The sequence below is a fragment of the Lepisma saccharinum genome, chromosome 2, assembly GCF_977018435.1.
Source record: "Lepisma saccharinum chromosome 2, izLepSacc3.1, whole genome shotgun sequence".
NCBI lineage: Eukaryota > Metazoa > Arthropoda > Insecta > Zygentoma > Lepismatidae > Lepisma > Lepisma saccharinum.
This window is the reverse complement of record NC_139230.1, coordinates 111,770,802-111,795,160: the sequence shown is the minus strand read 5'-3', so window position 1 is coordinate 111,795,160 and position 24,359 is coordinate 111,770,802. Positions and strand designations below refer to the sequence as shown.

The window sequence follows — 24,359 nt, the reverse complement described above, 5'->3', positions numbered from 1 at the left end:
GAAAGGTCACGTTTTGCGTCTAAACCTTAGGAAATTCGACCTTAACGACAACCATTTAAATATCTCGGGTTCCGGCGGCCGGATTTGTGTGAATTTTTTACCAGCGCAGCAACATTTGTGCAAGGACGGATGTGTGGAGTTTCGTCGCGATCAAGCAAGAATTACGGATGCCAGATCGAATTGGTTGTAATCGATCAGTTTATGGGCAAAGATTGCAGTTGAGCTCTGGGCGCCAACGAGACGGTAGCTTAATCCGTAGGACCCAAACCTCCAGCACGACCCTGTCCAGCCTAGGAGACAATGGAGCGAAGTGGAATGACCTCTCCGGAAGCGTTCCTTCAACGACCGCCGAGCGTCCTTTTTCGAAATCCGGATAAAACGAAGGACATGCTTTTTCGACACACAGTTTTACCGCGATTCTTGTACCGAGAGCACCTCCGTGCCACCTCTCCGTATACTGTGGACTTTGTTTTGTTTCGCGAACATCAGTGTGCGATAGGCAGTAAGTCGATACGAGTGCGCTTACCTCAACCGCTGGAGGAAGTTGAAGCGAGACTGTGTTTCCGTGATAATCTTACGCCGTTTATAGTTTTTGTGAAACAAGGAACATCGAAAATCATGGCGGGCTAACGGAAGAAGAGAGATGAGGGCGTTACCCTCGATTCGCCCGATGCCAGACGAGACGCCGACCATTGCCTACAACATGCCAAGAAACGACGAGCTACGCCGCCTGATGCGAACCAGCCGCCACGGAGAGAGAGAGAGAGATGCCGAACGCCGCCATGTTGACGTCCCGACGCTTGTGATCGTCCGACGGTAATGGAGAAGACGCCGACGATGCCTACCAGCCGCCACAGAGAGAGAGAGAGAGATGTCGAACGCTGCCCTGTTGACGTCCCGACGCTTGAGATCGTCCGACGGTGACGGAGAAGACGCCGACGAGCCAAGAACGACCGCCCAGATGCGACGTCCGAATCGCGCCAGACCACGGAGATGTTCACCGATCCAGAGAGGAAGAGACGCCGACCGACGCCGACGACCCATCGTCACTGATCCGCCGAGGAACCAGATGCATGAACGCTCTTCGCATCCTCGTCGCCACGATCAAGGAAGAGTTGGGGTGTAAGGGGTGACCTTCCACGTAGTACACCCAAATGTCAACCTCACTTCCACGTTAGTGCACCCTGGACTGAAGACTAACGAGGCTCTGGCGACTGGCCCCATGGCCAGTATAATTTTGTTTGTGTTGTCCTGTGTTTTGACCTTACTTGTATTGAGTGTTCTTTGCAGCCTCGGCTTTTAACGAAAGTCAGAACATTTTAATATTTTATGATTTTATTTAAGCAACGTTAGAGTTGTTATGTGTAATGGTACGGGGCTGGACCCCGTATAGTGTGACGGGTGCAAAATAGCTTTAGTGCTGACGCACCCAAAATTTTAAAATCAAAATCAAAAAAACGATCAAGGAAGAATAGGAAAACCTTTCGTGTGCATACTAAGTGATTTCAATCGCCCATAAAGATACCAGGATGCGCCGTGGAACCTGAGAGGTGGTAATGTATTCATCTGTAATAATGTCAACACGTGACGGCTCGATCGATATTTAGAGAATGCCCTTGAAATTCGTCAACATTTTGAAAACGCCCACACAACTCGAAACTTCATATCAAAACTCCCGTTGCGCTTATCATTTGTAATTTATTTGTCTCAGGTCAATTTTACTTATTTCTTGTGATTTTTTTTAATGATCTTAAATTCGCTGTTGTTTGTGCTCCTTTTGTATTTGTTTAAAGTGTTAACTACTAGAGTAAAGCGCCGCCCGCTTAATTGTTTAATCTATTTGAGGTTTGATCATTTTTATGTGTCAGCGCTGTGTCGCTGCTAGCTACGTCAGGTCGCGTATGTGATTATTTGTTAAAGTATTTGCCTGGTAATATGAATTGCTCGTCGCGGCGAAGTGTTGAAGTCCCGCCTGCTAGAGAGTATATGTTGCGTCACTGAACGGAGGTTATTGTTATGTTTGGAACCACGTGAGGTCATGTAAAAGGAAAACGTCCGCCCACGTGAGCGTAATTGCTGTTGAGACGCCTTTGTTTATGCTGGACAAATAATGTATTGTCACCGCACCGACCTAGTTTTTTTTAAAAAGGTGAACTTAAGTAAGGGCTGGCTAGGATTTGAGTAGCACTGGAGCAAAAATCACAAATGACCTGATTTGACAAAAGTCAAGGTAAAATTAAATGCGAATTCCATAATTAGGGCTCGTCGTCATAAAACCAGTACATTTTATGCATCATTTTGTGTTGATGACCCCGTAAAGATTGATTCTGTGAGTGAATGTGTGAGCGAAAGAGGGGGAGATGTAACAAATTGAGTTTTGTTTTGTTATAAATAGAATATACTTTTTATTTTTTCATGTTAATTTTTGGGTATATCATTTCGTATGCATGTCGCTACCCGTGATTTTCAGGTATGCAGCTAGCCGCTTCCCGGCTACAGGTAAAGAGGTGGTAACTGAAAGTATATGTTTTCTTTTTGTTTGTTCGATATGGCTAATCGCTATGCACTGTTGGTCACCGGTCCCTATACACGAACTCAACCTGGACCGTATCGCTATTTCACTTGTCCGAAGGAGATTTTGCCGCCTCTATCTAGGTAGTGGTAGCATTTGTTTTCCCGGGCAAGGAAGGGCGTTTCGCAATTAGAAAGCACGTAATGTCACACAGGTGTCCACGCAGTTGTGTCAAACCGAGAAAGAACACTGGAATACGTACTCTCCGTACAATACTGCTTGGTGCACAAGCCAGACTAAACTCCACGCTGCGACACGCAGAACAGACAGGAAGAACAACGGTGGACTACACTCTCTACGTAGTATCCACCAACTCTAATACGTAACAGGTGACCTACACTCCCAGCGCCTCTAGTGGGGCTTTCTGTATCAGCTGAAATCAATCTCAGCGTAATCTGACTGCATAGCGTCATTTTCGGGTAAATATTCTATTTCCAGAGTGTGAGACGGTGTCCCAGCAGTAGTGGGACATGTGGACATACGTCGTCATATTTTACTGGCTACATTCCGATCTCAACATTATGTAGAAAATGGTAGTAAATTTCTTGTATTTTCAATCATGGGATTTCCCACTTTCTTTTAGAGTCCCCTTGCGCAATTTACACTTGACCTCAATTGCTGCACCATTGTATTCGTCAGGTACGACTTTCTTTGTATTCTGTTAATCCGACATTGATATCTTTCTTCCTTCTTGAGTTATTGTGCTTTAAACATGGTGTGAGGCGATTTTCGCACGCCTGTCACTCGTAAACGGTGCCGATTTCGACATTTTTTCACATGGCATTTTTTCCTTGTTTTTACTTGTCGAATCACCTCCCAAGAGTTGTAACAGGTATTTTGCAACACCCTGTATATAGGGAGGGAAGGTGCAAATTCGGTGCAAGGGGGCGCGATAAATTATTCTCGTTTTGGGCAATGAAATCTCTAGCTGCAGTTCTGATGAGGAAATATTTCCTTTCGAGAGACCATTGACAGATCCACACCAACAGCAACATTTTTTTATTTAATTACTGTCCTCCACGCAGATAAAACCTCCAATTACACATGTATTACACAAAACCATAAACCATACAATTAGCATGCGTACAAACATAGACCGACAATACAATTAATCAATTACTTAATAAAAATAATCAAATGAGCCAATCGAGATCTTTCACTTGTCTTGTCTTGTATGTGGGGTTAATAAATTCGTTAGTCAATGTCTTGGAACTTAAACTATCACAAATATTAAGTCATATGAAAGCACATTATCTTGAAGTAATGATGAAAAAATAACTGTCAAATAAGTTACACTTTCCTCTAACAAAACTGACAATGAAAGCAAGAAAACAAGTCAAAATTTGCGCTACCAACAATGCTATCTAGATAACAGACGACACTCTCCTTGTTGAACCGACTATTGTTCACACGACAGAAGTCAGAAGTTATACACTGTTGCCAAATATTTTCTCGCATTGCTAGGCTTGCACATTCCCTTGTTTCTTAACTTTAACAATGACGTGTCGATTACTGGTAAATGGTCGAACACTGGGGCATTTAGCTTACATGTATAATTATAGAATATATACTAGGGTACCGAAATGAGTACAATCAAACACTAATATATCCAGTGGCGCAAGCACAGGGGGGCAGGAGGGGCATTGCCCCCAACCTTGGACGGAAACCAATTCTGGGGGGAAGGCGTGCAAACATTGAAGTAAAGAAAAGCAAGGCTAGCAGAATCTAAGAGTAGCAGGACGAAATTATACTTTTACCGTATTTCTTGCATTTTTCTTACAGACGGCCAAGATCTACTGCAGGGAAGGGGGCACAGAGCGGCATTTTCTCCCGCTCGATTTCAAATTTTATGCAAATAAAAATACGTTTCGTAAAATTTTCTTGATCGCTTCGCTCGCAATACCTGCTTTTCTTACAGTCTCATCATGTTCAGAGCCGTAGCTAGGGGACGGCAGGAGTCGGACCTGGGCACCGAACGATCTATGTTGCTGCTAAACAGTTTTGTTTTAAATGTATGAACAATTGTTTTGAGAAAAAGGAGCACACACATGTGAGACACAATTTATATCATTTTTCTGTTGGCTTGTCATGAGGTGGATGAATTGATTATGTAATGCATTTAAAGAATATATATATATATATATATATACAGATACAGGGTGTACCAAAAGTCCCATTGCACCGCCTTTGAATTGTAGACAAACCTGCAAAATGTTATTTTAACAGCATGCGTATGATGAGACGATGGTATACCATTAAATCAGACCAATGACCACCATTTACTCCAGATGATCTGTGTGCACACCGCCATTTTCATGGCACAGTATTATTCGCCTCCAGGTGCGATGTGAAATCCTCCGTAACATAAGATGTCAGATCTGGATTTCAGGTGGCCATTTTAAGAGAATACCTCAATGATGTGTTCAGAGACAAATGGATTGGACGAGGATCGCCAAATTTACCAGCACCTCTAAAATGGCCACCCTAAAGTCCAAATCTGACATCTTGCGATAATGCGCTATGGGGACATATCAAACATAAAGTCTTCCATAATCGTTATTAGACAACTGGGGAACTTCAAGAAGCTGTTCGCAGTGCGTTTGCTTCCCTCACCATGTTACGGAGGATTTCACATCGCACCTGGAGGCGAATAATACTGTGCCATGAAAATGGCGGTTTGCACATAGATCCTCTGGAGTAAATGGTGGCCATTTGTCTGATTTAATGGTATACCATCCTCTCATCATACGCATGCTGTTAAAATAACGTTTTGCAGGTTTGTCTACAATTCAAAGGCGGTGCAATGGGACTTTTGGTACACCCTGTATCTGTATATATATATATATATATATATATATATATATATATATATATATATATATATATACATATATATGTGTGTGTGTGTGTGTGTGTGTGTGTGTGTGTTTGTGTGTGAGGGTGGGGGTGGGGGTGTGTGGTGTGTGTGTAATAAAGAAACATTGAACGCGTGCACTATTTAGTGTTAACATGTTGCATATGTTTTTTTCTTATTTTTACGTCGCTCCATGTTGCATATGTGTAGATCATATGTTCTTCATGAAGGTTACACATGTCATTTGTACAAAAAGAATTATAATTTTTGTCTTTCAAAAATACAGTTTGTGTGCTTGTTTTCCATTATTAGCTAATGTGAAATTGAACGTGTTGAAAAAATACCAGGAAAAAATGTCAATAATAATAATGTCATTATTATTATTCCTATTATTATTATTATAGGCATGTTTGTACTCCTGGTACTTGCCATCTTTAGACAAAAAATCGTGGTTGCGCCTCTGAATACATCAGTAGGAACGACAACTGTTCTACGGCGAAGTAGGATTGAAACCCTGCGTGCTCAAGGGCAACTTTGATAAGGTACCTGAATTGTCTGGAGTTGAACCAGGAAATGTACGATCTTTATTCTCCAAGGCCATTCTGCAAAACTACAAATGTCAAAAGAGTTTTGTTTGTGGATTTGGCCAGCATGAAATTGCCTTTTTTTTTTTTACATCGCTTTGCTATCTCTGGAAGTTGAATGACGACTAAATTAATTTGATGAACGAAGAAACACGAAAACGCAGACCCCCCGTGGAGAATTGGTTAGCTAAAGCGCTACGAGGTCGAATATCTGGGGTCAGAATCTGATCTAGAAAATATGGATTTCACTATCTTTATCCAACTTCCATCATGTATCACATTTTTATCTTTATCATTTTAATTAACCAAGAGTGGTAGAACACCGCCGTGAAATAACAAAATAGAACATTAGGTGTCGGCTTCCGAGTTTTAAGCATTGTTGATTTCTCAGACAGTAGCGACAATAGACTGTGAAAGTGAAATGAATTGCCTCCTACTTTCTAAGAAATAGCAACACCAGAAGATCGGTAGATATTCCTAGTATTTTCGTTTTTCTCTAAAACTAATTTCTATTCTGAGGTCTGAGGAAGTTGTTCCTGCAATGTCCTTGCAACAATTAACACATATTATTGTGACTGACATCAAATTATATGTGTGAAATATGTAACTTTTGGCTTTCATTTTACAGGGGAACCGTGTCCCCTTTTGCCCCATTCCGGGCATAATTCCTTTTATTTCAACACCCAGTCAAGCACCGCTTCTCTCACCACTTGGTCGAGTGTGTGAGAATTTACTTTGACAGTCATTTGTTTTGTTTACTTTCTTTCGCTGGGCGTGGGCAAGCTTGCCCCCTAGCGGCGTCCTTGATTGCATGCGAGGCTCCCTAGCTTCACAGTAAACAGACAGTCCGTAGTTTTGTCATAATTTCAGCATAGACGTGCGCACGGAGGGAGGGGGGGGGGGCAAGAGGGAGCAGTTGCCCCTCTAATACTCTCATTTAAAAATGTAGGGGCGATTGGGTGCCAAAACGAAGGGGGGGGGGGGGCAAGGACACTTTACTTTTTCTTGGTAGACAAGGCATTAAGAGGTTATAGTGCGGAGGCAAAAAGTGGGTGAGCAACTGCCCCTATGACCCCCTAATCACAGTCACTATTGGAAATGAATAAATTATGTGCAATTGTTTTGAATCTGCTGCGCGAAACCATGTTTATATGTAAATTTGTATCTGAGCACAGAGAAGGGAAATAAAGGGGAGTGCCTGAGAAAATCTGTGCCAGGGAAGTTGGAATTCTTCTAAGGCAATGATTTTCGGCGGGACGGACACTATATACGCCTAGTTTTCTACCCATCACTACAATAAAACAGTGAGGTAGAATGAGGTGTATCTTTCTCGGACTGAACTTTCATCAAGGCTTTTGCCCCCCTTAATCAGAAGGTCTGCGCACGCCTATGAATTTCAGTACTTTATTTATGTATATTTATCACAAGGAAATATTGTGAATAACATTATATCGCATCCTGAAATGGTACGATATATTTTCAATTTTGTACTATGAAATACTTACCCGAACACGTGGCTTCGTTGTGTCACAACCTCACCACTACAGATGGATGGTATCGAGACGAGACGAGAAATGCCCGTCGCATTCTTGGTCTCGTGTCCATTTGTAAAGGTCTCGTTGACGGTCTCGTCCCAGGTCTCGAAATTCATAGAATAAACAAAATATTGAACGGGCCACCGCACAAACTTTCACAGTTTTCAGAGGTTATTAGACACACGACTTTTCTTAATGACTTCTTTTGTTTGACGCCTCGTTTCGACGCTACGAGTTATCGAAAATTGGATATTATCTTGATTATATATGCAAACCAACCGCAGATTCACAATTACCACGAATGAACTGGCGTTGTAATTAGGCGTATTACACACACAATACATGATTTTTCAATATCGTACCGGGGTGTAAGGGGTGACCTTCCACGTAGTACACCCAATTGTCAAACTCACTTCCACGTAGTACACTCTGGACTGCAGACTAACGAGGCTCTGGCGACTGAACCCATGGCCAGTATAATTCTGTGTCGTCCTGTGTTTTGTCCTTATTTGTGCTGAGCGCCCTTTTTAGCTTCAGCTTTTAACCAAGGAAAGGAAATTTTAGTTTTCAGACACGCTTTTATTTTTGTTATGATAAGGGTCTGGACCCCGTATAGTGTGACGTATGCAAAATAGCATCAGTGCTGACGAACCCCAAAAAAAAAAAAAAATCAAATTCAAAAATTAAAAAAAAATCAATATCGTACTAAAGTCTCGATCGAGATCGAGAACCTCGGACACTAAGTCCCAGTCTCTCGCTCTCTTCGATTTTCTAGGAGTCTGTTCTCGTTCTCCTCGATTTTTACAAGCCCGTCTAGGGCTCTTCTCGGGGTCAACCTTACTCGTAACCAAATGTTCCAGGTTTGACACTCGACCTGAGTTAATCACTTCTTTTGCGAATGCCCTTTCATTGAAGTGGAAATTGTTTGGTGGGGGATGTTTGCTCTGGCCTTTGGGAACAGGTGGGGCGTGTCTTCTCGTTTCGCCCATTCCCCTTTCGCCCAGTACCGAAAAACTTGTTTCATTGACCCAAGTGATAACACGCGCCAGAACGGAAGTACCGTCTCGCCCAGAGGGAATTTTTAAAAGATGGTTTGAATGTGAAGGGAAACGTGAAAGTAAAAATCCAAATAATCAGGTGTGGCTTCCAAAGGGGAGCCTTGTCGCATTGTTTAATAGTATTAGCCAGTGAGGTTAGGTTAGGTTAGGCAAATCGTCTATTATTTTAGGTATTGCAGGTAGATACCTTTCTCGCACATTATAAAGGCTGTGTTTAACGCCATTGAAATTAGGCATTCTTGCATACTCCTCGTTGGTTAATTTAGCTTTAGCAAATTCTTGCCTGAAAAAAGAAAAAAATAAATTTGAGAAAAAAAATCCCGCGTAAAAACAACCACTCATGATAAGCACAATGGTTCGGATTCCACTTTAAACTGTTCATAAAAGTGAACTTAAAACACTGGCTCTATACCGTTGGGAATTTTTAATTTCACATTTCCCTCTGGGCGAAACGGTACTTCCGTTCTGGCGAAGGTTATCACTTGGGCCAATAAAACAAGTTCTTCGGTACTGGGCGAAAGGGGAATGGGCGAAACGGGCATGAATCAGCTGGGGGCGGTGGGACAGCATCCTCCTGAACCCCGACTTGGAACACTGCTTATCGTCAATCAGCTTCACCGTTTCTTTTAGCGATAAGTAGCAAGGTAAGTAATGCGAGAGAAGAGAAATACTTAATTAACCATTAGATCTCATTGTTGCGATTCCTTCATCCATTTCATCATATCATCGCTCATCCTCATCGTTGCGATTAGCCAAAAATGTCAGAAAAGCAACGCTGAATAACAAAAATCAAACTCAAATGAACCCTCCTTCATCCGCGTCCTCATAGCAGCACAAATGTCTCGAGCGCGGCACTCAGTGCCGCCTCATTAAAACCAACGTTATTTACGTGAATTATTGAATTACACTAGCACTTACTGAAAATCAAGGGAAATATACATGAACGCAAACATGTCCATTTCGGACATTTTTATTAGCTATTAGAAGAAAAGTGAACAAAATGACAGAGTCTCATACAATTGCAAGCTTAGACTCTTGAAGGAAATGCACCAAAATATTATTCTAAAAGAAATTATAACTTTTCCATATAATGAAGGCACTAAAAGTGAACTCACCATTCACAAAAATATCAAAGTATTTTCCAAAAAAATTTCAACGTATTTTTCAAAATGCATTGAAATCATACAACTTATATGGATGTAGAAAGGAACTATATGTTCCAAAATTCTCTGTCAAAATCTCTCTAGCTCGCAGAAAAAAAAACAATCGAATGTAGAAAACACACCTCGAAGAAACGTACAAAATATTTTTGAAATGTTCAAATCTCAATTTGTTCCTCGTACTCTTACGAGGTATAGCCTACGTAAGAAAAGACATACTGACTCAAATATAAGGAACCGAATGTTGTCACTTTTCAATATCGTTATTTTGATAACTCCGACATTTCGTATGGGTACTGCAACGGTTTCTGCATACAAATAATTTGCATTCCAAACAGCGTACAGTGGTTTTATTCTTCTCATTTCTGCCAAATTCATGGCTGGCGTGCTGTGATTTAAGGTAGGAAACGTCCCGCGCGCGGTACTGAGTGCCGCCAAAGGGGGACCGGTCACTTGAGGGGCGTGTAATCAACTGAAAGAACGACAGAAAAAAGGCGCCAACGCCTCTATGTTTTCGGGGAAATAGTGAAGATAAGTTACCTGGTGCTTTCCTGACCATTATTGCGCTGGTAAGGAAAATAATTCAAAATTTTATAAAAGGCCGCCGCGCGGGTTACGGAGGGTTAAATCATCGTAGCGATTAGACAAAGTGACAGAAAAGCGACGTAAAAAGTACAATAACTATACTTTAAAGTAAAGTACATTTGCAAAATAACGGGAAGTAGATGGGGAGCCAAGGCCGGTCGGTATTTAATATGCATAATTTGTTTGCATGTACTTAGAATTTATTTGCATATAATTAAGAACTAATTTGCATAATTTAGAATAAATTTGCATATCATTAGAATAATTTACATTTATGTATTTGCATATTTATAACTTTTATGATATAATTATTTATTTTATGAAAAATATGTATATAGAAGGTAATTAGAGGTACTAAATGTTATGCATATAGTTTTATATTCATTACTGCAAAGTATGTAATGTATAAAACGATAATATTAATGTTTATAATATTGAAAATAAGTTTTTATGGTTTATGAAACGCTATGACGGGTGTTAATGGTACGAAAGAAGAAGGTCCCGGTACGGTAATAAATGGTTAGGCCTATAGTATACTATGTAATAATGTTATTATGGTATGATATAAGTTGATCCGAGACGCTAGACAGGAGACGGTGAATTCCGCGCAGGTAGACGAGAAAGGAATTTGGGGGATGTGCGGTCAAGGTCAAATGACGTCAGAACAAAGAAAGAACCCGATTGACCAATCAGAACCAGTTTTTCCAAGGCCAACTAGAACGCAAGAATAGGAGAAAGGTATGCAATGCCATAGGGCAGGGGAGGGATTGAACCAGACACCAAAGGATGTCTGGGACTGCGCGGTCAAGGTCAAATCCTTGAAGCTATGCGTCGCTTGTAGAACCGGTTTCCGCAGCCAATCAATATTCCGCTCAGGGTTGCCCCAAGGCACAGGACGCTGTAGCGCGGGTTTTAGTGTAGAACACTTGCATGTTAGAACAGGTTTCTGTCAAAGTAGCCCAAGGTTTAACTAGAACACACAAAAAAAAAAGGATTTTGGGATACCAAATTAGATTGGAGTGAGAATTGTATTTTGAACAAGGAAAACGAAGCGTAAGGGTTTTATATCTGTACTAGGAAGAAGGGAGAGCTATCTGGGACGGGGCCTAAAGTTTTCACTATTTGCTTTTATCACGGGTAACGAACCTAGTACCCCTTTGATTATTGATTTAGTTAGTAAATTTATGTTACTGTGTGCTATTTAACATAATATTGAGTTTATTTTTTACCAACTTTGACTTTGTCAAATATTTTACAAGTTTTTATGTATTTTTAGTCAAATAACACAATTTAAACGATTATTGCAAGTGTTTTTATTATATTTTCAACACACAAACTGTGTTCTTCAATTTTTAATTGTTTACTTTTCAAGTTTGTCTTGTCAACTTTTAACTTATTATTTTACCAAAATAACGCAATTTCATCTATTCGGGAAACATTTTTATTATATTTTAGACTTACAAAGAATTTTTACAACTTTTAACTTATTATTTTACAAGTTTATACCTATTCTTACTCAAATAACACAATTCAATCTGTTCAAGAAATACTTTTAGTTACATATTCGACACACAAAGTGTGCGTTCTCAACTTTAATCTGTTTATTTCACAAGTTTAGCCTAATATTTACTCAAATAACACGATTTGAACGTGTTTTTATTACATTTTGGACACACACACACACACACACACACACACACAGAAAGAGAGAGAGATTTTTTCCAAGTTTACAGGATTATTCTCCAAGTTTACTCAAATAACACAATTTAAATGTGTTTTGAATTAAATTTTGTACACACGAAGTGTGTGTGTCATCAAGTTTTACCCTTTTATTTTTCAATTTTATACTTACTTTACCGAAGTAAGACGTCTTAGTCTATTCAAGAAAGAGTTTTCAATTATATTTTGGATGCAAAAGTATGTTTTGTCAAGTTCTACCATTTTATTTTACAAGTTTAGGCTTATTATTACTCAAATAACACAATTTCATCTATTCAGGCAACTTTTTTTTATTATATTTTACTCACAAACACATTTTTTTCAACTTTTAACTTATTATTTTACAAGTTTATGTAATTTTTTATTCTAATAACACAACTTAATCCATTCAGGAAGGATCTTTATTATATTTTGGATGCACAAACAGATGTTTTCAACTTTTTTACTGATTTTTTTTGCAGGGTTTGTATTAATCTTTATTTATTTTGTTTTGTATCCGACATTCACTTAATTTTTAACTTAGAGTTTAGTATTTATTTAAATCTTTTCAAAAACACTAACGAAAAAGTACTTTTAGCTAAAATGTAAGCCACAGAATATATTATTATTATTATTATTATTATTAGGGTTTATTGATTTCCACTATGCCATTTTTGGTTTTGTATTTCTATATTAATTTAGGGCAGGTTACGCCTGCTACGTAGGAAAGTTTGTTTATTTTAGAGTTTGCTGAGTATTTTGTTACTGTTATACTAGGTAAAGTTTCCTAAATATATCAGATAGGACTCCATATACTTTTGTTTTTGCTATTTTGGAGATGATGCGATCAGCACCATTCTCCATCTGCTTTTTATCTCATGTACCCAATATTATTTTGAGGCTTAGTGAATTCTAGAGCCTATTTATGCAGGAGAGAGGGATTGAAAATTTCGATCTCAGATAACACCAACTATTTGTCAGAGTATTTTAAAGGATATTTTATACTTATTATGTGCCACTACAATATCAAAGCTTGCTTAATTTTTATGTCTGTAACGTGTTTAACATTTCGACTATTTGCTTTTATACGAGGCCAAATTTTTAGTGTAACGAAAATTATTATGTGTGTATAAAGACTGAAATCCTTTTACCGAGGGGTCCATAACTGGACGCTTACCAACATTGTTTCTTTTCTTTTCTAAATATAACCATTTAGCAATATATTGACAATTCACAGGACAAGACGAAGATCACAGACGACTGACTATATGGACCATAGGTCCACTTGCTAAACTTTTTTTCTATGCTAGAAGAATAATTTAGCCTTATAGCCTTTTTCAAGGTATTTTTGAAGTATTACTGTTTTTTTTGGGTGCATCAACACTTGGGTTATTTCTATTTGGTTTATTATAAGAGGCTACAATCACTATCTGAATACTGAAATCCTCTGATTGAAACTAAAAGCTTAGGCTGTAACTAGGCACTTAGCATTTATATCGACAATTTGTAGGATAACACAAACCTCACAGAGGATTGTAGGTGACGTAGGACCACACGCCAGAGCCTTTTTAGTCTGCAAGAAGCACTTACAGCTAATATTATAAATAAGATTGATTTTTTACTGTTTCACAAGAATGCTATCTTTTATACACCCAATATTTGCTTTTCAAGTAACTACATGTACCAGATGCACACAGGCCTACACTAACTAGATTTTGATTTATACCATACCAGGTACTAAATTTATAAAGAACTATGATTGTCTATATTTCTGAGAAAGTACGCAAAACCAGATTACCCGATTAAAGTATCTGAAAAACAGATTTTTCTATGTAAGAATATTTTTATTGACTGGATTATTTAACAGATCAAACAGGAATACTGCAAAATTCATTAAAAGTAGTTCTATAGTATAGGTGGTTTCAGAGATATAAAAAGAACACATATAAGATTTCGCTTTTTTTTGCTTCTGAGGCTAATCGCGACGCTATGGGTAAATGGCGAGGAAATGTAACGGAGGAGAAACAGTCCCAAAAGTTATGGGCTTCATATAAGTTAATACCACAGAGTTATTATAGTAGGTGTAGGTTCTACCACCACAACATTTCTATTATAAAATACTGGTTATGCTGTACTGTTAGCTAAATATGCTGATATTTGAGAATCTTAAAAGTTTATTTGCGAAATTTGAAGATAAATAATAATCTGTTAGACTGTAAACATATTTTACAGCTATTCTGCACAAGATTCGATGACAAAATTTAAAAGTTGTAATCGCCCAGACAGGGACTCGAACCCTGGACAGATAGGTTAAAAGCCTAACGCTATACCAACTAAGCTATCTGGACACAAGGTATTCTTTTCTTGAAAAGTTAGTTATGTTAAGAAATATATTGAATCACTTGAGAACATTCTTGGTGTGGTTCGACAGAGAAGGAGACGACAATTCCAAATTTTGACAGACTGGGTGTATTTTACTAATATAGAGGCCTTCACTATATGTAATTCGAAACGTTAAAGTTCAGCTAGCTTTCAAAATTGAGGTAAAGATTGTGTTTGGCGAGATTAACAAGTTACACTTACATCCAGTTACGGACAAATAAAGCTGACACTCTCAGATCTACTGTACTAGCCAAGTTTTAGTAACATTTTCCTTGACTATAGTACAAATAGCAAAGAAATAGGTATATTTTATTTATAATTTGACAAAATGTACTAGTATTTAATTCACAAAGTTAGGTAAAAAACAGTATTTTAAAAACAATATTGTTACTGCCTTCAAATTTTATGTTTGTATGTTATTTACCAGGTCTTATGATCTATACTTGATAAATGATTAATTAAATGTGTAATATAGCAACTGGTTTACACTGTTTGGCATCCTTTAAATAACAAAAGAAGGAATTATTTGTTTAGTATTTTTACTACTTTATATTTATTTAAGAAAACAATTCTACAGTTTAACTTAATTTTTAACAAATTGTTACTAATTTATATATCAAAGTTATGTTATTTAGAGTGTATGAAGGCGTATAAAGCTAATATTTGTACCTATAAGTGCAACTAACAATTATATTTTACACACAAAAGATAATGTTTACAGTTAAGTTACTTGAATCAGAGAATAATATTTTACAGTAATTGATTCATTCAGCACTAGTCAGTACTTTTATGCATCAGAAAGTTTTCTTAATTTTCTATTACGCATGCTATTTTGGGCTATTCTTAAAATGTATTTCTAAGGCAAACTGGTTTAATTTTCTGCTTATGATGGAAAGTTGACATAGTTTTCGCACAATGCATTGTACATTTGTTATATTCACTACTTACAATCCAAATATTATGCTTATTTAATGTATAACTAACTAACTCTCTAGCCTTCTTAAACCCGAAGGTTCTTGGCTGCAGCAACACATGCCTTTCTTCTGTCCCTGTCCTGAGCAAGATCTATATACTCCTTTCCATCCCTACCAATTTCCTTTAGGTCCATCTCAACATTATCCCTCCACCTTTGTTTTGGTATTCGTATTGATGTTTTACCATCAGGTTTCCCAACAAGAATCCTGTATACTGTTCTTTCCTCTCCCATTCGTACCACATGATCTACACACCTAAGTCTTCTGGATTTAATCATTCTAATAATATCTGGACACGAATACAAATTATGTAGTTCTAAATTATGTAACCATCTCCACTCATCTGTCTCCTCATCCCTTTTAGGACCAAATATTTTCCTAAGGCTCTAATTTTCAAATACTCTCAATTTATGTTCCTTTTTCAATGTAAGGGACCAAGTTTATTTACTGTATTTAACTTCTATTTTTTTGTAATTAACAAACGAATCTAATTACTATGATATGTTAAAAAGCTTATAGTTACTATATATTTTTCTATCAGCTTATTTTCAAATTAATATTATTAGGTATAGTCTTTGATTTTTAACTATATTGCTGTTTTTTCAAATTATCTAAGAGTACTCACAGACAAACACATGTGTACACACTTTTAAGTACATATTTTAGTATGACGATTGCACTTTTTTTCTATTCAAGCAAGGGCAGGAAAGGTAGGATTTCTGAGAATTTGTTGCAGGTTTTTGTTGTTCAAGTACAGATGAGAACTGAGCTGGGAGACTGTTTCGAGCCTTTTCGTGAGTTGTATGTGAACTGTATAGTGCTGAATTTGAAGTTGGCAAGTAATATCCCGTGCGCCATGAGTATCGCGCAAGAACAGAGATTTGCTATGTTGGATGCTTATCTTGTGATGTTATGAAACCTGGTTTCATTTGGACGGGTATGTTAACAGTCAGAACGCTCGCATCTGGTCTTAAGAAAATCCGCACGCATTATATGAAGTACCACTTCACTCTGAAAAGTTGTAGTGTGGTGTGCAATTTCTAGGTGGCAAATTGTGTGACCATTTTTATTTTTTTTTAAATAATAATAATAACCCATGGAGCGACAGCCCTCGAACGGCCTTGGCCTATCTCCTGACTGTTAATTCGGCTGTGTACGCAGATATTATCCATAATTTCGTGGCGATGCTTGAAGAAGAGGAAGGTTATTGTTTGTTCCAACAAGACGGTGCAACCTGCCACACTTCGAACGAGACAATGGAGATTCTCCAAGATCGACTGATCTCGTAAAAATTTGGCCGCCTCGCTCAGCAGATTTACGTCCTCCAGATTTTTATTTATGGGGGACATCTAAAAAAAGACAATGCACCACAAGAACCCCAGGGCTGCAAGATCTGCAGAACAACATGATCTGAGCCGTAAAGGACATCCCAAGCAACATATTGAAAAAAGTAGGGTCCAACATGTGTTGTAACGTGAATTTTCGTATTCAAAAAATGGATGGCATTTCCAGCATCTTCTTTAAATATTGTATGGTTATATGCAAGCACGAATTTCAATAAAGTTCTGGGTCGTAATATAAAAATATTTTAATTCAATTGCCCTTCACTATTTCCATGAAAAAAAATTGAAACCAGAGTTCGGGGATTTTTGAATCGCACTATATTAAACACCAGAACAAGAACAATCTCTAGGTAAGAATGTTTACCATAGCCTGTGGAAAAGGAAATGCCACTAGCGCCGTCAAACGGCTGGACGCCAAGTTGAAGTTATGAAATCATGAACCACAGATTAGACATATGTAAACCGTGGCTCAAGAAACTTATGGAGTGATTTACTAAACTTCATCAAATTACATTGTAGGGTGTATTATTTGTATTAAATTTTGTGTTTACATTGTAACATATTGAAACAAGAAATCTTATTGCTCGTTGTAAACATCGGGCAATAGTTTTACCTTCACGTTATGTATTATAAGTAGCTACCCGTCAGTATATTCAATTTATCTGAATCCATAAACTGTACATGGGTTAATTGCTTTTAAAGAAGAAGAAAGCATCTTACATCAGAAAATGCGATTTTTGTGTACTCGATTTTGCGTGTTCAGTTTGTGGTATTGTTCCCTATCTGCATATTGCAAAACTAGCTCATAGATTTGGATTTCCTTTCAATGGTTAAATTCACTTCTTACCGTCATTTCATCATTACGAGGACAACAAGCGATTGATTTACACAGTAAGTAATGACATTTTGTTGTCGCTTTCACGGACCATGCCAAGTTTACGTGGCTAGCAGAAAGCCCTGCCTGCACGTTTTCCTAATAGATGACGTGAGGCCAATCAGAGGACATAAATTTCAGCAATGTTTAAAGCCCTACTTCTCAAGAACCAAAACAAATATAGCCGAGATAATTTGCACGTCTCATTTTTATGTTATTATCCATATAATGGATTAAAAACATTATCCATACAATGAATGGATTTAAAACGTATGATAATGTCGTATTGGAAATGTCCATTGTTCCTGATCGGTTTCATTATGACCTCATGATACCGTGAGGTAAAGTTAAGGTTGTGAGGTAATGCACATCCTAAGAAAGAAACACGATACAAACAAGCACATTAAACAAAGTTGAATCAGAGAGACAAAAGAGCCGATTTGAAAAGAGGCTATTGATGATAATGGTGTTAATGAAATAAGAAAAAGGAAAGGATAGTGGCTTATTTACAGGGACATCGGTTTCGAACCATACTAAATTCCATAAATACGTCATTGGAACAGGGCCTCCCCGATGGCGCAGTGGTAACGTCGCCGCCTTGTAATCAAGGGGTCCCGGGTTCGATACCCGGTGGAGGCACAAGTGGTTCGGATCCCACTTTAAACTGTAGGTCCAGTCCCGATTAGCCTTACTGTGCATAAAGTGGACTTAAAACACCAACTCAACTCAACTCAACGTCATTGGAACAGAGATTTTCTCGTGGAGCAAGACTGATATTTGATATATTTAATAATGTTCATAAATCGAGATGAGGTAGGCCTCTGTAAATTCGAGACGAAGCCGTGACTTTGATATGACATTTGGAAATTTTACCTCCACCAAATTTACTGCTATTACATCAGCCATAGCAAACGGAAATCTACTTGAGTATTTGTAGGTAAGTCGTATACAGGGTGTCTCGTAAGTAATAGGGAACTGACACAGGTCAAAGTACACGATAATAGAAGCAAAAAAGTCTCAGTAAACATGGGTCTGCAAACGAGCCGTTTTCGAGATATTCGCGAATGTGTGATTACAAGCAAACACTGACTTCATCGTTTGTAAACGTCGCCCTAGTTGGTAAAATGCTAATAATGTGTGCGAATATGTGGTTACAAGCCGTCATTGATTGTATTTTGTAAACACCGAGTGCTTTACTCCTTGCGCGGTCCGAGGTTTTCTCTTTGTTTACAAAACAGAACATTTCCGAGAGGTGGCGTTGTAATCAAACAGAACATTTCCGACAGGTGGGGTTGCAATCAAACAGAACATTCCCGAGAGGTGACGTTGTATGGATACAATCAGTACACAGTCTAATCGTATCGTACTGTGGGAGTCACGTCAGTTGTGCTGGACTGCGTAGTGAAAATGGAACCTTACAGCAACGAAGAGTATGTGGATATGCATTTTGTGTATGGTTTGGCTAACGACAATGCACGGGAGGCTGCACGCTTGTACTAAGAAAAATACCCTGCTCGAAGGCACTCCGAGAGTCGCACTAGGGTACATCAGCGCCTCAAAGAACATGGGGGCTTCGAACATGGTAGGAGAGCAGGTAGACCTGCACGCATTACGCCTGAAGTTGAGGATATGGTGTTGGAAGCAGTAGAACACTCTCCAGGAACCTCGACGAGGAGAATTGCCTCACAAGTGACAGTAAGCCGCAGTAGTGTATGGTGAATTTTACATCGCAATTCACTCTACCCTTACCACCTCCAACGAGTTCAGTGTCTCAGTGATACGGATTGTGTTCCTAGAGTGACGTTTTGTCAGTGGATGCAACAACAGGTTGTACTCAACCCTCGTTTTGCAAGTAACATTTTATTTACAGACGAAGCGGGGTTCACACGCGATGGTATTTTTAATTTTCATAATTCTCATGTTTGGAGTGGACTAAACCCACATACTGTTCATGAGGCACCACATCAGCAACGTTTCTCATTGAATGTGTGGTTAGGGGTACTAGGTGATCGTCTCATTGGACCACACATTCTTCCAAGAAAACTCAATGGACCGAGGTACCTTTGGTTCTTGCTGCATGATCTTCCAGGATTGCTTGAGGATGTTCCTCTTGATTCACGTCAGAGTATGTGGTACATGCATGATGGAGCACCGGCACATTTTGCTGCTACTTGTGAGACGACATCTAACATGCAGATATCATCAAAGATAAATACGTCGAGGCGGGCTCGTACCGTGGCCTCCAAGGTCACCGGATCTAAATCCATTAGATTTTTGTGTCTGGGATCACCTCAAAAGCGTAGTGTAGAACACTCCCGTTGACACGGTGGAGAACTGGAACAGAGAATTGTACATGCTTGTGACCAATTCAGAAATGATCCGGGGGTGTTCGAAAGAATTCGAAACTCAATGCGGAATCGCGTACAGTATTGCATCCAGATGGAAGGATGCATACACCTTGAACACCTCGTTTAACAGGTACGAGTGTACAGTAATTGTAACGTAGTAGAACATACTAAACTAGTGGTGTATTCCTTGTTAAAGCAAGTAGAATGTTCAATAAAAGCAATGAGATCTCCTGATTTTTCATACTCTATTATTGGTATTTTACCAACTGGGACGACGTTTACAAACACGGAAGTCAGTGACGGCTTGTACCCACACATTCGCACAGATTATTAGCATTTTACCAACTAGGACGACGTTTACAAACAATGAAGTCAGTGTCGGCTTGTAATCACGAGACACCCTGTACTTTGTTTGTAGGAATTACAACGTGAATCTAATGTGTCAAATTTAAACTTATGTTGCTTGGATACGTATATTCAGGATACAGTTTTGTATTTCGAAGGCTCATAGACAGTGGCGAAGCAAGAGAAATGAGTGGAGAGGCAGAGGGACTGGAATATTTTCTGATGGGGGATTACTTTTAGAAAAAAATCTAACCACCATATGCCAATCCATTTAGGCTAAAAGAGCATTTACTTATTTGTCTAGTATTTTTGTTTGTTTGTTTGCTGAGGTGGCAGACTAGTTGACTTCTGGCGCTGTTATTGCTCATAGCGTCTAAACGGTGTGTCAAACAGAAAAAGGGTTATTACGAAAAAGTTCGTAGTTTGTTTGTAGTAGACTGGCTGGTCTTTCCAAATCAAAACGATACTAAGATCAAGCGAGTCATTTACACGTCGAGACGAGACTGAGGCTCTGCCAAATCTCGTCTCGTCTCATGATGTCTCAATACCATTCTTACACTTGGGCACACTCAGGCAACCAGCAAGTTCTATAAAGTACTAGTATTACTTTCTTTTTGGTTGTTGCACGTTATTTGCTTTCCATGTAATCAGAGGCAAATCATCTCCCAAGTTCTGCCCCCACGAACGGGCGCTATGCTTGAATGAATAAACAACCTTGTGCTTGACTTAACTTGTACGTAAGGAATGCAACACCACCATCTCGCTTATTTTCGGTTTATCGATTAGTGTGGTTAAGAACCGTAGACTCCATTGTTTTATGGGACTCCTACTAGCTTCCTCCAAAGAACAACAATATTCTCTGATTCTCCTGGGTAACACTACAATTGAAACGTCAAATTGAAATATTTGGATCTGTTGGTATCGCCGATATCGATATTATCGGTTTCGACGTCGATATTTTCAATACTCGATATATCGAATCGATATCCAATCGATACCGAACGTGGATATAAAAAAATCGATATCGCACAGCCCTAGCCAAATGATAAGTCCACCGTATGTAATTGTCTTTTGATTGATTTCGTCCAAATATATTATCAGAACAGTCTTCCAAAATATCTAAGCCTACCTCCGTGGCGGAGTGGTTAGCACAGCGCGCTAGGACGCCAGGGGTCCCGAGTTCGAATCCCAGCCTGGACATGGATGACAAGGTGTCGGGAAGATGAAAAGTTTGTCTGAGAACATTAAAATCATCACATTGTATAGTCTATCCATTAGTCCAGTTGACCTCTACAGGTGTCTTCTTTTATGACACGAGCTGACACAGGTCTCCTATCGTACACAACACCTCTTTGCCTGAGCCTCTAGAATACTGTTGTTCTGGATATCAAAGTTTCTGTAGATGCTGCGAGGTCCAATGCCAACATCTGTGTTGGCCTATCAGGATATCGCTGTGCTCAGAGGACCACATCCGGTTCTCTCCACGTGACGTTGCTCTAGAATGTTCTTGCCCGGGTTTTAGAATGTAGTTTAGGTCTCTACAAACTGCTACCTTATATAGTTGTGGCACAATAGAACGATTCACTTTCAGCCACCTCACCACCTCCGCTTACGACTGCCCCGCCTCGAGTCTTCCTGTCACTCTCCACCGTAAAGAGTCGTCCACACATCTTCGTGTCACAGTTCACCGTATAGAATGAGGTACACGTTGAACCACCAGTGATACACACGCTAAACGTACCGTCCAGGAATCAATAGCTGCCCAGAGTCAATGTGAACTGTGTATGGGGACAGGAAAGGTATTTTCCCCTTCGACTGGCACTGCGCCAGCCTCTTTGTCACATTGGATGGCAATGGTGCACCATTGTGCGCTGTTTCCCACACAGAAGAGACGCGTGTATGTTTGTTGTTTTACGTAATATTGTGCACTTTACTATGTGCTGCTTTAATTTTGTGGACAAGTGTAGTACTGTATCCCTGTGATAAAAGGTGAGGTTGTCAAAGTCGATATTCAGTACAAACAACGTCAAAACACCGATTAATTCTAACTAACTAACTCTCTATCCTTCTTGAACCCGAAGGTTCATGGCTGCAGCAACACAGGCCTTCCATCTGTCCCTATCCTGAGCAAGATCTATATACTCTTTTCCATCCCTACCAATTTCCTTTAGGTCCATCTCAACATTATCCCTACACCATTTTGAGCTGTTTCCCACACAAAAGAGACGCTTGTATGTTTGTTGTTTTAATACTGTGCACTTTACTATGTGCTACTTTAATTTTGTGGACAAGTGTAGTACTGTATCCCTGTGATAAAAGGTGAGGTTGTCAACGTCGATATTCAGTACAAACAACGTCAAAACACCGATTAATTCTAACTAACTAACTCTCTATCCTTCTTGAACCCGAAGGTTCATGGCTGCAGCAACACAGGCCTTCCATCTGTCCCTATCCTGAGCAAGATCTATATACTCTTTTCCATCCCTACCAATTTCCTTTAGGCCCATCTCAACATTATCCCTCCATCTTCATCTTGGTCTTCCTACCGGTCAATTCTCCATGTAAGAAACACCACAGAAGATTTTATTGACTATGATATCAGCTGTGAAATGTGTGCTGTGAGAAAACGATATTGAGATAACACACCTTACATCCCTGCAGGTAAACAAATCCGTGATTATGTGGCTTTAACCATCACATTAACGAACAGGTTTTCATTCCAGAATAGGATCTTTTATAAGTGATCCCATATGCAAGAACATTCTCTAAATCAGCAAATAAAATTTCTCATTTCTGTTGAGAAGAATTCGAACCTATTAAAAACACCTCTCCCATCCCTTCATGAAACCCAATGTATCCGAAATTTGGCATTTTGTGTACAAATAGAACAATGTTACTTTTCCAATTGAAAAATTTGTGAACACTTAAAAACAAATTCTGACCAGTTAGTCGTCCAGTTGTCTTTTCACGATCTAACGCCTCATTTGCATTCCTTGTTATAACATTTTCTCCATTTGCATTATTTTATCCATTTCTTCATTACATATTTGTTGCCAATCTCGCCTGCTTTCACCTTACACCCTACACCTCTTCGCTATGTTCATATTAACTAGGTATTAGAAGTCTAACTTGGCTCAGAGTCTCACACAGTCTCCGCTTCAGGACTAGAGCTCGGCCTCTAATTCGGAAGTCGATCTAAGGCAGTCTCGCGACGCTGAACTCCTCTACCGCTGACCACTCACCTGAAGTCACGTGGGTCAACCGGCTCATCTAAGGGTCTGCGTGGCTGCCATTAAAGCCAATGATCATGGCGTCTCTGAGCTTGCAGGAATTTGTTCCTATCACAACATCGGTATATAACACTATGTCATTTCTAATTTCATTTCCGGAGCCGAATGTTGGTTCAAATATTAAGCCACGAACACCTTTGATTGGCTTGACTTGCTGCAACATGTGTACGCCTACACTTTTTACTCACTGACAGAGGATATAGAAATTGCATTAATTCTCTCTGGTACAGTCACGGACACTTCTGGGTTGTAATGATTCCATTGAAAGTCAGTGGGTTCGTTACAACCCAGAAGTGTCCGTGATTGTACAGTCAAAGACAAAGATAATAGTAGGCGAAATGTCCATCGCTAATTTCATTACTTTTCTATTCTACATCCTGTGTAGTTTTAAGGAATGAAATTATGTTGTTTCGAAGCACGTGTTGTCCTCCACTTATTGACGTTTTTATTTCAATTCATACCATCACATTGTATAAAACAATTCGAATTAAAATGGTGATGAACAATTCGCCTACTGATTATTTTGCCGTTGGGTGAACGACTTGCGCAATGTAAAGATTATTTTAGTACCTTGCAGTGAACAATAGATAGATTGTGTACGATGAACGTTCATCGAAAAATAATTTTGTAGGAACTGAGTTTCTATTATGGGCTTGTAGATAGGTTTGGAAAAAACTCCAATTTTTGTTCAAACGTAATTATTACATAATTATAATGTTTAAAATTATCGTTGTGTTTCTTGCTGAATATAACAATA

At 39.0% G+C, this 24,359-nt stretch overlaps 1 protein-coding gene across 1 annotated transcript in view; it reads right to left on the bottom strand.

Moving 5' to 3' along the window:
* The window catches only part of LOC145984115 (myophilin-like), a 399,095-nt gene that overhangs the window by 194,810 nt on the left and 179,926 nt on the right, over positions 1-24,359 (bottom strand). The gene's annotated exons all lie outside the window — the stretch shown is intronic.